General features: G+C 39.0%; 1 protein-coding gene across 1 annotated transcript in view; it reads right to left on the bottom strand.

Annotated features, from left to right (window-relative positions):
• Positions 1-13,025, bottom strand: part of PCCA (propionyl-CoA carboxylase subunit alpha) — a 284,602-nt gene that overhangs the window by 48,623 nt on the left and 222,954 nt on the right. The gene's annotated exons all lie outside the window — the stretch shown is intronic.

Raw genomic sequence — 13,025 nt, 5'->3', positions numbered from 1 at the left:
ATGATTATTCCCTTTTACACACAGCATTACTGCAAACCTGGAATTGCTTGCCCTGATTTTCTCTGTCTATATTACTTCTGTATCACTGCCCTGTAATGCCTTTTGGGATGCAGGAATTTGTACAATTGCTGTCATAATGTGAAGCTATGGAGTCCCTCAGAGGTAATCAAAAGCCAAATGGACAAGGCCCTGGTCAGCCTGCTCTAGTTGACCCTGCTTTGAACAGCAGAGTCCCTTCCAGCTTTAAATATTCTTCAATCCTGAGATGCCTCTCTGGCCTCTCCAAGTTGCACAGTTAACTCGCAAGTAACATTGCATTTCTATTTGTTTATTTGAGATGAATCACGAAACAGTAAAGTTCTGGGTTCTAATCTTGCCTGCAACATGGTAAGAAATATTTTAAGAGAGGAGAAACTCACTGCCTCTTTTGCATTTTGAGATGCCTCTCAACCTCTGTAAGGTATCTTTTGCTTTACAGGAAACATGGCTACAGTTTGTGCCTCATAAAAGCCACCACTTGATGTCATAAACCAGGATATTTCCACCTTCACATACGCCCTTCTGAGTCGGTGCATCAAAAAAAACTTCAGTGGGACAGATGCCTTTCAGGATGTAACTGTGATGTCCTTGATGCTGGGTCCAGATCTGGCTTTGGTACAGTGACCAGTTTGTTCTGCTTGCTGAGTATTTGTTAAATGTTAACAGTGGGCTTGGAACATAAAAGACTAAGGGAGGGAGTCCCTGGGGCTCTTTTATAACTAAAAGATAAATGCAGGGAGAAAGAAAACAAAACAACACAAAATCTTCACTAAAAAATAAGGAACACCCAGAGACTTGTAACAGAACACTAACATAAGTATTTTAAAACTCAAACATTTTTGTTCTTCCTCATATGAAGACTGACATCAAAGAAAGCAGAAGCGAGAGATGGTTCTGAGGGCCCTTCAGGAGAAATTTCTCTGAAGTTAGGAGGAGGAGGAGGTAACAGTGGAAACACAGGAGATCACCACATCTTTCCTACCAACCAAGCCTTCTGGGCATGATGGAATATTCCCGTGTCCCGTTCAGCTTTGTTGTGCTGTGTACACTGAAGCTCTTTGGCGCAGGGGCAGTTTGTTTTCGCTGTTCTCACAATAGTGCGGGCCTTTCCTTTTCATCCGCTTTGCCCTGACCTCCGTTTTCTCCCTCCCTCCCCCCCAATCGAACAATTATCATCAGATGCAGGAAGAAGCTTGTTGTGGTTCTGCTGCTCATAACACAATTTGCTATGCTAATACTTCCTGCGCACCCTGCCAACATGGCATCTCTCCAAGACGTAAGACTGGAGTTTGGGAGATGGTCACACGAGCATGATACTTCCTACTACAACTGCTCTGCCCTTCACCTTCCTTCGCCTTACTATGGGCAAGGGCTATAAATATCAAATGGCATGAATGAAACGAAGATGAAGACGGCCTATTTGTACAAGCAGTGTGGATTGCTGTCTTTCAGAAAAGCAGAGATGCGTGAGATTTATGTTAAAACACTGTTAATGTAGTTTTCAATGGACTTGATGAAGAATTTCTGTGAAACTTTAGTTCCATAAAAATTGACGTAAACTGTCTGTTCCTGCTCGGTAAATTCAGTTCCCCTGTTACTTGTATATAAATGTAAAAGGAAAAAAAAATTGCCGAGCTTCAAAATATCAATTGAAAGCTAATACTCTATTTTACAAGCAATGACTAAACTGCACCCATATACTGTAAGACACACAACAGGGGCAAAGGAAAAACATTTGTTTTACAAGCAACAAGAGTTTCTGGTATTCCATCAGTCGAGATGTTAACTCCAGTACTGTGCTGATGCACAGCAATTTTTCTCTAGCAGAGCAATTTTTCTTTATTCTGGTCCTCATACTTCTAAACAGGGCTTACACAACAACATGAGAGTTAATATCAGATTAATGGTAATACCTCTCTTCTCAACCCATATATTTCTAGGGAAAAAAAAGCATTCCTAAAAACCTTGACATGGGGAATGCACAAGAGAAGCAATCTGAGAACAGATGGAGAAGACAGGTATGGAAAAATCATAGAAAGGATGACTAGAAAGAACAAATGAAATATCATGAAGAATATTTGGCATGGCGTACAATAAAGTAATATAAGTCTTTGTGACAGGAGGACTGAAGTTCATGGATAAGGCAATAAAACCTGTCAAAAGAGACAACACAGAGTAACAGAAGCAGATAATTTTAAAGACAGCATGGTTGAACACACATTCTGGATTCCATGACAGGCATCCGCAAAGAGGAACTGAAACCAGTTTTAGTTAAGATATGATACAAAAGGCAAGAGTTTCAGCAGTGTGAACAAGAAAGTGTGGAACACAAGGAAAAGACAGCTCAGTGCATGACGATAGCACTTAGAGCCCCATACTGGCTTACTACCTGCTTCAAAGTATATTGCAGTGTGTTAAGTTTGACCTCTAACATGATCTCAAAGTTGGCCTTTTCCCTCAGTGACGGTCGTATCAGCAGATAAATTTTAGCTCATAGACGGCCAAAATGGAACAGAGCAGAGAAGTAAAAAAATCATTTATTACATTGGTTTGTGAATTTGATTGGATAACCTACTGTTTACTCATCTTTTGTCATGTATTCTTGTGCTCTAGCAATGGGAGAACAAAATTTGCTAAAGCAATTTACAGGAATCTCTTTATTTGAACTTAGGATGCAACCCACAGTAATTACAAGCAGTGTGTGGCAATATTTTCTCTATTTAGGACAGGAAGTGAAAAATACCAAAACACATCTAAAATTACATTAGGGATTTATGTAGACAGAAGGTAATTACACAAAGTGGACTTTGGCCAAGACTCTCAGAACATGCAGCAATCTCAGAACCTTGTGGAAATTACCACAGGACCTTTGGTGATAAGTGGGCTAAATCTTTGTTTAAATTGTCCTAACAAAGAAGCCTTCTCTAAAAGCATGTTGTCTCCTTCCTAAATGGATTGACTGCACCAGCATACTCCAAAATTATGATGACATCTCCAATATTACAGCACACAAGTGGAAAAAGAAAACCAACCAACCAAAATAACAACAGAAACAAAACAGAAGCACGCACATTTAAAAAAAACAGAGCAGGAGTAGACATCTCAAGTGTTTCATGTGCACAGAATTACTTGCTTCCCCCTCTAATTTATTTCAGACTAATCTGAGATCCTTTATTTTAGGTCAGTTCTATGACAATGGAAGCATGCCAATGTAACCTTCGTTTTCTTAATTAGCATTTAACAAGAAGTTTGTCCTCCTCTAGAAATATTCCCTTCCATAAGGAAGAATAACCTTGAACAGAAGACAAAACTAAGCCAAGGAGAGGAGAAAAATTAAATCGAAGCTCCAATATACTTATGTACCTTTAAAATGCATTTGTTTACATACCCTCAAAGCTTAAATAAAATAGCTCTGAATAAAAAATGACTTCATTTCCCAGAAGCAAGCACAGCACTGTGTCTGTATGCATAACTACTCCAGGGAAAACCAACTGCAAAGAATGTCTCTCTTTTACACATGCTTCCTACCATGGACCATGTGGTCTTGTAACTCATTGTTTATCTTGTCTGGAAACAAAAATGCCACTAAAAAACAATCCCAAGCCAGATGGCCAGTTTCACTAATCTGACCCTATTTTTTCCAAGTAAATCTAGTCAACTGTTACAATACTGATGCCCCAAATAATCCACCATTCCTATAATACTTAGATTTGCATATTTAGGTTAGAAATGCCAAGCATATCTGGATTAAGATTTTCCCCCAGTAAAACAATGCTTTGTCATAAATTCTACTCCGGAGACCACACCAGTGTTTCATGACTTGAACCAGGCACGTCCACACATTGACAATCCAAGTGGAAGCACACCCACAAAACATTCTGACTAAAGCTCACCTCTCTAGCTGAAATGCGTTTGGAAGCTTCCTTTTAGGCTCCTTAAACCCTCATGTAAAGAGTGACAAATGCAGAGATTCTCTCTGTAGCCGCCCCCATGATAACAGATGACAAGATGCAGCACAAGCTTCATCTCTTGCTAATTAAACGAATCAATTAAGAGACTATTGTTGCAACTGTGTAACTGCTGTTCTATAGTGGCAATAACAACCCCACAGGGAGGTCTTTTACTACATTAAAATGCTGTCCTCCACAACTCCATTTGATATTATTAGAAACAGTTATTTGCGTCTTGCTGTCATATTAGTAGCAAAGGCAAATTATGGAAATATGCAGACCAGAATGGTCCCAGTATGAGATCAGGTTTGGTTTTCAGCCTCCGAGGGAACAATTGCTGAAATTCCAAAGTTCCCTAAAGTTCTTTAATGGAACTGATAAATCTATCAGCACAGCATCCATTTAGATTCTAGGTAAGGGTCACATATTTGCATACTTTCCTGCTAAGCTGATACAATTCAACTAGATAAATTATCATATTAAGTTTACCCTCCTGAGTTAAACTGATGGAGTTCAAAATTGTTTTCGATGGTTGTCATTAATCGCTGTTACATCCTAAATGCTCACTTTGAAATCTAATTGTGCTGGTGTACCAAGGGTCATATTAATAGCATTTTTAATGTTAAATCTTTGTAAAACATGTTTATTTTACTGATATTACCACTGAAGCCTAGAAGACTAATGAGAAACAAAGTATATTTATTATCAATAAAAACTTAATTTAAAATTTACATTCAGAGACTTAAATTAGCTTTACTAACTTCATCATGCCTTTGTTTCATTAAGATCCCTGGTTAAGCTTCAAAGCCATATAAATTAATACCTCCTAAACAGTTCTTGGGTATACGCCAAAGCTGCAGCCATCAAAAAGCTGTTTAAAAACACAGGCTACACATATGTTTATTATTTGGCAGTAGGCATCTTCTATCTTCTTCAGGAAAAAAAAAAAAAAAAAGCTAGATCTTCAGTATGATGTAACAGTCTTGATATAGCTTAAAAAACAACAACAACAAAATATTTCTTTAGCCAGACAAAGCAACTAATAATTTCTTTCAACATTGGTAAATCTGTCTACCAAAGGAAATCACTTGAGTTACACTTGGGTAACCTGTCAACTTGTGTTCCAAGAAGTAACAGGCTAATCAACTACGTTCAGTCCTTGTCCTTAAAGCATTATCAAGATGATTAAGAAAGAAACTTGTCAAATGATGTGTGGAAAATCAGAATTTCTTATTTTTCCATTTGTTTCTGAGGGATATCATGAGGGATAAGGGGCATAATTTATTATATGCAGAGACTCCTATAATACAGTCAACACACACACTGCATAATCCACTTATACGAAGCACATTCTAGGGAATTCTCACCTACTTATGATGTTATCACACATTTTCTCTGCAAATTAAAGCTTTAATTTAAAACAGAAAAAAAAAAGGCCATGATTAAAAATGAACAAATAAGAAGCAAAACATTTAGGACCTCAATGCAAAATACCGTTTCTAGTCTGATTTCCTAAGACAGAAAGGCTCACAAACCAGATTTTCTGTCTCTCAATCCTCATCCCCAACTCATTCTGTATAATTATCCCATATGATAATTATACCCACAGACAGTATTTTAACCTGCTGATAAACTTCGACCAAATTTGAAGAAAAGGCAGATAAATCCAACCGCCTGTAAGTGCAGTAGGAATTATGACTATACTTTCCACAAGTCTTCTGAAGAGCAGTGGCTGTGTTGAGGAAACAGGAGACCTAAATTCACACTCCGGATGAGGAAAAGGCAACTTGGCAGCAGCCAGTTGGGCAGCCTGCGGGTTTACATTGGCCATCCAACATGCACGTAAGCAGCTCTGGTTTCACCTTGACACTGTTAGCTCTCATTAGAGAAGGTCTCAAAGACTACAGGAAGTTGTTCTGGGGGAACTTGAGGAACCTGATTTCCTACAGATCTCTGTCCTCTATCTGGTATGTCTCCTCTTTCTTAAACAACCTATCCAATATTTTCTAAGCTTCTCTTTTTTTACTTTGGAAGATTATTAACCCATAGCAAAGAGATGCTGCTCCCATTAGCCCCATTCTGAAATCTCAGACTGCACCCACACTGAGGCTCACAGGCTCCAAGTGATTGAAATATGTGCAAGCTTCTGATTCGTTTTAAGTCAAAGCAAAATTCAGAAAGAACTCCAAGCACTTTCATATTTCTCCTTACGATGGAATCCTGAGCAAGAATCCCAAAATAACCTAAGTGATTTTAGAACATGGTTTTTGGTAACACCAGTATTTCTAAATCTCTCAGGTGCTTTTGAGAGTTCACTCCCAGTGGACAGCTTTAATATATTTACTATACTTTATGCTTTCACATATACACATGTATAACATGAGAAGGGCATGTGTAGCTGCATGGTGGCATACCATCGTCTGCATCATGTCAGCTGGAACAATTCTCACTTCCCAGTCCTAATGTATAAGCCTGGATATCATTACTTTCAGAAGCTAAACACATGTTGCATGAAATGCCCCCTTTCTGCAGAATACTGCAGATGTTTGTAGCCAGACTCAGGATTCTCACTGTCCATGTTCAAAAGGAATTTGCAGAAGTTAACATTTCCAAAGCAACTGACCATTTTTCCTAGTGACACCTTCTGCACTGTTGTAATTCCTTTGACAGAAGCTCTACTACTAGAAGTACAGTGGTTCAGAGAGGCTCTGAAACTAGCCAAAAAGACAAAAATCTACACAGTCAAAGTTCCCTTTAAATGAGCAGGGACCCTGATCTTAAGACTTATGAAAGGGAAAAGTAAGAAAACTTTTTTAAAAAAAAAAAAAAAAAAAAAAAAAGATACTGGCTTGCAAAATAAACACGTACTGGACTATATTTATTTTCTTTTGGCTAATACTCTACATATTCCGATACAGATAATCTTTGTAACCTCTGTAAGTTTTCAATCAATGTTTGAAAGTCTGCATAAATCTTCAGTATATAAAGTGCCTGAAGTGTCACACACAGAAAGAAAAGCAGAAAGAAAGAAAATCTGTTAAGAACTGCAACGATTTGTAAGGGTGAAAGAAGCACGTTGTTAAACATCTGTCATTGTGAACTAAATCAGACTCATACAGTCAAAGCTTCCCATCTATATTGCCATTTAATTGGACTTTGTAAGAATGGAAGGAGAAAGAAAAAAGGAGGAAGCTGTCTGGAAGCTGATGAGATTATATACAGACTGAAAAGTTCCAGGACAATTTGTAAGCCTCGGTAATAGGACAGGAAAGTTGGAAGTTTGCTGTTGAAGGAACAGCAGACAAGTCATTGCAGTGGGGAGAATGGGAAAAGGAATCAGCAGTGAGAAGCAATTGAACTGTGGCCCCTAAGGTTACCTTTGATACATAAATGATGAATATGCAATAAGCCAGGAAGCAAAGGCAAAAATTTTGAGGAATGCCTGAATGTAAAGCTCTCAATTTCTGACCAACTTCATGAACAACATGCATAATTAATAACCCCGATTGTTTATGAAGCATCCTTTTGCCAACTTATCTGGAAGCAGTTAAGGAATAATCAAAAAGTCATTAATATTGAATGATCACTACTGTACTAGAATATATGCCAGCAATACTAAAAAGCATGGCCAGGGATTGACAGAGACTAAATTCCCAAAATTCATTTTTTTCCATCTGGAGTCTGTAGATCCAGTGGTGGGGGTGGTAAATCACTAAACTACTTTGAGTGGGTCTGGAAAAAAGCAAGCACAATATGAACAAGGTGATATTAATCACATGACAGCATATGCTCCCACATCAAAACTTCAGTTTTGTAAATCAAACACAGCAAAAAGCACTCTGTCAGGGATGAGACTGAAGCAATGGAAAAATCTCCAGTGAGAAGGCTGAACCAAGGGAACGGTGCCAGGGAGCTCAGAAGCATCTGAAAAAGCCATGATCTTTAGGCCAGAATAACTCCACTCTGTTCTACGTGGGTTCCAATATTGCATTCACCACTGAAGGAACACTGTCACGTAACGTACTAAGCAAAATGACTAATGTCTGTCACATATGTTGCTTCATCACTCCCCCAAAGGAAAGACGTGGCTCTTTTTCTACATTGCTGTTCTGACATCAGAGAATAGAAGGTCAAAAAATGCTGTGAATGACGAGCAGAGGATAGCGAGGGTTACAATCTTCCTCTGCAGCTGGGGAGTTTTCACTGTCTGGGACTGTCTCTTTCAAGAGAAGCGTTTCACTGGGCCAGCAGAACATTGCTGTCAGGCATGGTCTTCAGCCCAAAGCTGACAATGATGTCATGGATAGGATGGAGCCAGGCCACTCACTATCCAAACATAAAGAAAGCATTTCTTAATTTGAAATTCTACAGAGACCTTTACACACACTCTAGAGTATGTTTAACGCTTCCACAGAAATCTGCAGTTCTCTCTATACTTGAAGCTTTCTTCTCATTAAAGGCCGTCTGCCCAGATGCATTTCATTGCTGAAGTCCAGCTGATAGAGGCATGAGCAATCAAGTAAATGATCAGGTATCAGAATGGGACCATCAGTGGTCCAGCAGATAACAGTCCTCTAAGAGGAAAAAAAAAAAAACAAAAAAAAAAAAAAACAAAAAAAAGTGGAACAAAGAGACAAGGAACAACCAAAACTGGAGGCCTAACTAGAAAGAGGAATGAAGGAGTGACTACGGTTCTCTGAAAGGACTGCTCAAACCTAAAGGCTTTTGAATTGCAGAAGCTTTTTGTACAGATCTTATCAATTTTCTATAGATATTTGTTATAGATCTACTTCTGTGAGCTGCCTACATATGGGAGACAACCCATAGAAGGCTGCCTCCCTGTTTCCTGGTATTCTGGCTTTTGGGTATGATTTTGGATATTAATCTGAAGCGTTGATTATCTTGTTTCCTTCCTCTTTGTACACTATATATCACAACGAGATTTCTTGGTGTTAACAATAATGTTATTAATAAAGAGAACTACCTGAATAATTTGAGAGAAAATGGGAGAATAACAGGACTCCATGAGCACATGATACTGTATCATGTAATGATATCTTTAATCTCTTATCTCTCTATCATGTAATGATTATCTTTAATCTCTTTAATATCTTCATTGATGATCTGGACGAGGGCATCGAGTGCACCCTCAGTAAGTTTGCAGATGACACCAAGTTAGGTGCGTGTGTCGATCTGCTTGAGGGTAGGAAAGCTCTGCAGGAGGATCTGGATAGGCTGCACCGATGGGCTGAGGGCAACTGCATGAAGTTCAACAAGGCCAAGTGCCGGGTCCTGCACCTGGGGCGCAATAACCCCAAGCAGAGCTACAGGCTGGGAGAAGAATGGTTGTAGAGCTGCCAGGCAGAGAAGGACCTGGGAGTGATGGTGGATAGTCAGCTGAATATGAGCCAGCAGTGTGCTCAGGTGGCCAAGAAGGCCAACAGCATCCTGGCTTGTATCAGGAACAGTGTGACCAGCAGGGCTAGGGAGGTGATCGTCCCCCTGTACTCGGCTCTAGTGAGGCCGCACCTCGAGTACTGTGTTCAGTTTTGGGCCCCTCGCTACAAGAAGGACATCGAGGTGCTTGAGCGGGTGCAGAGAAGGGCGACGAAGCTGGTGAGGGGCCTGGAGAACAAGTCCTACGAGGAGCGGCTGAGGGAGCTGGGCTTGTTCAGCCTGGAGAAGAGGAGGCTCAGGGGTGACCTTATCGATCTTTTTAGGTACCTCAAGGGAGGCTGTAGCGAGGTGGGGGTTGGCCTGTTCTCCCATGTGCCTGGTGACAGGACAAGGGGGAATGGGATTAAGTTGCGCCAGGGGAGTTTTAGGTTAGATGTTAGGATGAACTTCTTTACTGAAAGGGTTGTTAGGCATTGAACAGGCTGCCCAGGGAAGTGGTGGAGTCACCATCCCTGGAAGTCTTCAAAAGACGTTTAGATGTAGAGCTTAGGGATATGGTTTAGTGGGGACTGCTAGCGTTAGGTCAGAGGTTGGACTCAATGATCTTGAGGTCTCTTCCAACCTAGAAATTCTGTGATTCTGTGATATGTCCACCAGAGACAAACAATGCGTAAAAACTCAGGTAAAATCTCAGCCATGACAATAACGCATCAACTGTTCTGAAATAATCTAGATTAGGACTCAAACCGTTACCATCTCAAGAAAAATAAACCACATCAGTGTAGTTTCCTAGTCTCCATCCATATATTAGAGCTAGAAGTATATAAAAGTTGCTTGCTCTTTGGGCAGAAGCATCTTTCAATAGCACAAGTCCCGTATCATATCTGAGTCAAATAACCTTCTACTAAAAAACAATTCACAGAAAGTAAGCTAATGCCAAACTAATTTGAAGACTGAACAATACTTAAAGAACAAAAAATTCTAGTTGTGATCAGAAAAACAAAATTGTGTTAGATCCCCTGAATGATGCTAACCGTTCACTCAAAGCTATAAGTTAAGGGAAAAGCAACATTTTCCCTGTTCTCCTTTAAAACAACAGAAATATACTGCCACACTAATAGAAACATTTGCCCTACTGTCCGTGTTTGCCGTATGTTATGCAGCAGAATTCATATCATACTGTTGTCTTTCTGCTGCAGTGTAGCTTTCTCTGTCTTTCACTTAGCTAAAAGAAATATCAAGGATGCCCCCTAATAGAGAAGCATACTTTTCACTTCACCTCAGAGTGGCAGCTGGCTTCCTGAAGCAGAGGTTTGTGTTTCATCAAAAAACAGTAGCAGAACTGTTTCTCTCATCCAGTGTCAAAAAATCAAGTTAAACCATTTATCTAAGCTGATGCCCTCCTGACATGCCAAGGAGCCGTGCTCCCAATCAGCTAGTTCTAAAAATACGTGCTGATGGACAGGCCAGCAGTGTGTACACTAGATAGCACCACACCGTCTGCCACCACTGAAGTGCCATCAAAATTTGCCCATCAAAAGTAGCACAGAATACTTACAGCTATCCCTAATGGTTTCTACTATGAAAAAAAGGCATAATAATAATTTTATAAATGGTTTACTATGTTGATAATACATTATAGTAATAATGAGAAATCAGATTCTTGCTGCTAAATATTATTTTCACTTACTATCTTGATTGTATTTTTATGTCAGTAAAGGTTTAATAAGAAATATATAATGGAAAGCCCAAAATGTATTTCTAGAACTTCCATTCATGATATTCTTTTATTTGATTAAACATCTACATTTGTGCATGTGCACACATACACATGCAGTTGTGCACACATAGATCTATGTATATGTGTAGACAATCAGCAGAGGATATTACTGTAAGGAAAAATCATCCTTCCCACTCTTTACAAAAGCTGGATAAATTAAATAAAGAAAACTGACTTAAGGAGAAGGAAAAGGACAGTAGGCTAGAAGAACTGATAGGAACACAAGCGCAGACTGTCTTGGGAAATGTGGGAAATCTGGTAACAGAGCAAACTCTGGGAAACAGATTTAATTACTGCATCTCTATCCTGCTCACTGAAGTTCTCTCCCTGGGTTTGATCAGCAGGACACATGCATAATTTATACTAAATCAAAATGGGGGATAGAGTACTACAGGGTTTTCTTTTTAGTCCTCCTGAGAATTTTAGTTATAATCATACACTTGATTTCCCAAAATAACAAGAATCCAGTAAACACAACATGAGCTTGTCAGTAAGATTTGATATATATTATAATCTATTAGCTGTTTCATCATCAGTTTTCTTTTTTTTAAGTCAAAACCAAATCAAAACTGTACCCTCTTTTGTCTTTATCTTGTTGCACAAGGCCCAGCACAACAGTTATAGCCTGTAAGCAGAACTCCAGGGCACCTCTAACATATGAACACAAAATGTTTTCACATCTCACTTAACACATTTAATTTTTAATGCCACTTTCCCAGTGCTACAGCACATTTGGGATTCAATTAAAATCTTTTCAATATTATCTTATGAAGTTGCATTAATATTTGTATCTTATCTACTTGGAGTAATTGTGTGTGGTGTTTTTCTTTTTCACCCAAGACTATCAGATCAGTCAGCCAGCAGTGATCTTGCATATGCAGGATGCAACTGTAGAGCTGAAACATTACTGCAAAAACAATACTGCAAAGAAAAAATTGTATTTTATGTTTTATTTGTACCTGTTGCTCTGCTTGCTATTGAATAAGACATATATGTGTGTATGTGGACATATACATAAAAAGGAGCAGCCTTCATCTCTAGAAAACATGCAAGTCTACTTTTAAGTTTAATCTTACTATATTATACTTCCCCAAAAATGGCTTCATAGGACTTGTAGAAGAACTAATTGTAAGTGGAATGAAAGCATTATCATATGCAATCTTAATGTATTTTTGCTCAAAAGCTATAGTGCATGAGGATGTCAGGACTAAATTCTAAAAGGAAAATTTCATTCCTGGACTTTCCACTGTTAGTGTCACTACTGAGAAACCTGTCGGCAGCAATCAGGACAACTTACTGTAGGGGATATTTCAATTTTATTTCATTTCCAGGTGCATGAGGAACTTGGAAAAATTCAGTGACAGCATTTTGATCATGCAAATCATGGAATTGGATGCTGCTTCAATCACACGTTTATAAGCACCCATCACCTAACACCTAACTCAGATTAACAGCACATGAAAAATCTGTTTTACTGAGTAATTTCTGTGAAATGGTGTAAAATCTGATTGGGATTTCAAACGTACTCCTCCCCAGCAAACAAAATCTGGGAGCGTATTTAATTTGAGTGAAAAATAGTACTTTACACCATTAAGCAGTCTGTTTATAGGAAAGTTACTGGCATGCCTTTGGGATGCAAGGGTACATGCTATGGTGAAGCAACAGAGATCAGAATGCTGAGGTGCTGGGGAGGAGTGGTTTTGATTCTGACATGGATCAAACCTGAGTATCTTGCAATAAGCTTACCAGTCTATACCCAGTTACTTTTAAAACCCTCGTAAATGGAACAGAGGAGGACTTGAATCAATTTAAATGTGCAGTGCAGATACTGTGCGCTGTGCTTTGAAAGTTATCTTTAA

This window comes from Aythya marila (genome assembly GCF_965140915.1).
Source record: "Aythya marila genome assembly, chromosome: 1".
Lineage (NCBI taxonomy): Eukaryota > Metazoa > Chordata > Aves > Anseriformes > Anatidae > Aythya > Aythya marila.
Note: the sequence above shows the minus strand (reverse complement) of the source record. Positions and strands in the feature narration are given on the sequence as shown.